The 3,817-nt window shown below is 37.3% G+C and overlaps 1 non-coding gene and 1 pseudogene across 1 annotated transcript; both read right to left on the reverse strand.

Moving 5' to 3' along the window:
- Window positions 1–1,075: 1,075 nt before the first annotated feature.
- LOC130875003 (FAU ubiquitin-like and ribosomal protein S30) lies at window positions 1,076–1,836 on the reverse strand (annotated as a pseudogene).
- Window positions 1,837–3,424: 1,588 nt separating this feature from the next.
- On the reverse strand, window positions 3,425–3,531 carry LOC130875274 (U6 spliceosomal RNA). The gene has a single exon (XR_009057205.1). It is a non-coding gene; the product is annotated as a U6 spliceosomal RNA (small nuclear RNA).
- Between the last annotated feature and the right edge of the window lie 286 nt (window positions 3,532–3,817).

Raw genomic sequence — 3,817 nt, forward strand, 5'->3', positions numbered from 1 at the left:
GTATGGCATTTTTTGTTAGAACCTACTGTATATATGCTTGTACTCTTAAGATTATTTTATTGATACAAATGTAAGGCTATTTTTATTATACTGAAAATATGTTTCTACTCTTGTTTAAGGAAGCATACCTATGCAATTCATTTTAAAATTTAATGAATAAGAAATACAGGTTAGTAGTTAGTCATCTATAATAATCTTGTAATTATGTTAGGTATGTTTTCAAGGTTAAACACAGATACATTTTTGATACAAGGTGGTTTTCAAACACATCAGGGACTTATAGAATATGGTGTTTAAGATGTTTTAATAACCCAAGCCTTTTCATGACTTTGAGACCCATCTGTCCTGGCAGTGCCAATTTACTTAAAAAAAAAAAGATGATGGGCATCAAAGAACCTCTATATGGAGTTTGCTTTTATTTGACAATTTAGCCACTGTGCAAGCCCTTGTCTCCACCACTTACAATATGCTCTCCAAATTGGACCAGAGGACACAAAACAAGGTGACTGCAAAACTTTGCCAAAGCAAGATAGGAGAGTCAATCAAAATTTGCAGAAAAATCTATCAGGAATTCTACTCCTGTAGTTTGAAGATGGATGTCTCAACACTGTAGAGAACATGTAACTGTCCAGGCAGCCAGCTGTCCTATCATTTCTATGACAAGTTTTGGAATTTGTTTGCTCTTCACTTCCTGTTTGCTCAGGTAATATTATATTCTTCTCCTGGTATCTGATGGAATTGAAGACAAAATAGTTATAGCTATATGTTTTGCTGTTACAAAATTCATTGAAGAAACTTAACAAACGATGTATAAGGCATATAAGATTGAAAGACATAAAAGCTTAAATTGTTTATCTAAGAAAATGTTTTAAGGTTTAAAAATTAGTTTTGAGTTGGTAATATAAGTTAAGATATAAAGTAAATTAGGTAGAAAACTTTGGACTCACCAATATAAAATAGATAATAGAACACTTTATCTGAATTTACCAAATAAAAATGGATAAAACATTGTGTATGTAATTCTTATTTGATAATTTTATATAGTTTTATTTTTTTGTGGGGGGACAAAGGGACTTTATTAGACTGCCAGAATCACAATAGGACTTAGGAATTAGCATTGGGGCCCTTCTTCTTGCCAAAGGTGGGCACAACGTTGACAAAGCGATGGTTGTACTGCATCCGTCACTTGGCCCGGCCTGTCGTCGTCGTCGTCGTTGTTGTCTTCTTCTTCTTCTTTCTTCTTCTTCTTCTTCTTCTTCTTCTTCTTCTTCTTCTTCTTCTTCTTCTTCTTCTTCTTCTTCTTCTTCTTCTTCTTCTCCTTCTCCTTCTCCTTCTCCTTCTCCTTCTCCTTCTCCTCCTCCTCCTCCTCCTCCTCCTCCTCCTCCTCCTCCTCCTCCTCCTCCTCCTCCTCCTCCTCCTTCTTTCTCCTTCTCCTCCTTCTCCTCCTTCTCCTCCTTCTCCTCCTCCTCCTCCTCCTCCTCCTCCTTCTTTCTCCTTCTCCTCCTCCTCCTCCTCCTCCTCCTCCTCCTCCTCCTCCTCCTCCTCCTCCTCCTCCTGCTGCTGCTGCTGCTGCTGCTGCTGCTGCTGCTGCTGCTTGGCCACCTTAGGAGTTTGACCTCTCACTTTTCCAGCATGGGCCAGGGAACCATGAACTTTACCTCCCAGCAACTGGCCTAGTGTGGCCTCATCCTCCAGCGGCGAGCCAGCCAGAAGCAGGACTTGATCCTCCGGGGAAATGCCTTCCAGTGAGGTCACATGAGCTTTGATCTGGGTGACCGTTTCTTGGCCGGTCACCTCGAGGGTGTGTAGTTCCTGGGCACGTAGGAAGAGCTGCATGTTGACGACTAACCTGCGGATGCCGAGGCTGCTGCCGTGAAGATGGAATCAAGAAAGAGCATAGTTTTATATTGTTAAAGTTAAAACCTTTCTTTTTATTTAGACAAAAAGGGGGAAAATATTGGGGAACATTCAACCACACTAGGAAACCCAAGGTTGCTTTTGAATTGATTAAATAAAATTAACCTTGGGTCAGGAGGCTGAGTTAGCAAGTTGACAGAAAGTAACCATAGAACATCAGAGGAAATCCAGGAGAGAAAGACATGGGAAGTAGGTAGGAGGAATGTAGATTAGTGCAAGTTTTTCTGGTTTGGTAGAAAAGAAGCATGGTCTTTCAGAATTGCCAGCAAGGAGAGATGGTTAGCTTTTTGCTACTCAGATTCTTTGACCCAGGAGATTTTTCACCCCAATCTTTGAGTCTTGGCTTTTATTTGTAAATTGAATCTATCATTTCAATTAGTTTTAGTTCAAACTACCTGTGGCAGCAGAGACAGAGCTCGTGTCTGGAGCAGAATTCCCACCAGGCTACAGTCTGAGCAACTAGGCCACTCCTAGAGAAGCAGCTGGTAACTGCAAAGTTACAATTACTGGATATTTTAGTTATCTAGGTTGTTTTATGGTTCCATATTAATTTTAAGATGTTTGTTGTGAGGTAAGATCGGGACACTGATTGAGATGACACTGAATCTAATCTGCAAATAGGTTTTGGTAGAAAGATAATTTTTACGATATTAAAATTCTTCTGATCCACAAGCATGGGATGTTTTTCCATTTTCTAAGGTGCTTTTCCATCTCTTTCTTTAGAGATTGAAGGCTTTCACTGTAGAAATTCTTCCTTCCATGGTTACATTTAATTCTAGATATCTTATTTTCCTCGAGGCTATTGTGAATGGTGGTGTACCCATGGTTTCTTTCTATGTATGCTTGTGGATAGTATATTGAGAAGTTATTGCTTAATTCTAGTTTATTCTTTATCCTGTCACATTGCTGAATAAATCTTTTCAAGAATTTTGTGGTAGAATTTTTGAGCTCTCTAATTTATAATAGCATGCCATCTGCAAATATGGATAGATTGATTTTATTGCTTTCCTATTTGTATCCATTTAATTTTCTTCTCTTGCTCTATTGCTCTAACTAGTGCTTCAAACAAAATATTAAAAAAGTAGACATCATTGTCTTGTTCCTGAATTCAAGGGGATTGCTTCAAGTTTCTTTTGATTTTGAATAATGTTGGCTGCACATTTCTCATATTTAGATTTTACTATGTTGAAATAAATTCTTTCTAGTCCTATGTTCTTTAAAATCCTTATCATAAAGGCACATTGGGTTTTATGAGAGGCGCTTTTGTCATGTTTTGAGACAACTATTTTTTTCTTCATGTTAATTTATATGGTTTATTGTATTTATCAGCTTGAGTATGTTACACCACCCATGCATTTCAAGGATAAAGCTAACTTGATCCATGGATAATCTTATTGATGTATGTCTGTATTGTGTTTGCTTGTATCTTACTGAGCATTTTTGAATGTATGTTCACCAAAAATAATGGTCTGTAGCTTTATTTTTGTTCTATTTTGTTCTGTTTTGTTAAAGTATGGAATGCTTCAAGGATGTGTGTGTCATTCATGTGCAGGGGCCATACTAATCTTCTCTGTATTATTGCCATTGTAGGATATATGCTGCTGAAGTGAGCATTGCCTGTTTATTAAGGTTAAAATATTGCAATATGTATGACTACTTCTACACTTAGGTATGTGAATTTATATATGCATTTATAATGTCTATTGATAGACACTACAGCTGTTTGTTCCTCTAAGCTATTATGAATGTTGTTTGAAGGTATAAAGATATGCAAATAGCTCTTTCATATCCTGCTTCAATGGTTCAAAAACGTACTCAGAAGTAATATTGCTTGATCAAATGGCAATTTACTTTTTAACTTTTTTGAGCAACCTCTGTAGTGTTTCCCATTGCAACTGTA

Source organism: Chionomys nivalis, chromosome 5 (assembly GCF_950005125.1).
Source record: "Chionomys nivalis chromosome 5, mChiNiv1.1, whole genome shotgun sequence".
Lineage (NCBI taxonomy): Eukaryota > Metazoa > Chordata > Mammalia > Rodentia > Cricetidae > Chionomys > Chionomys nivalis.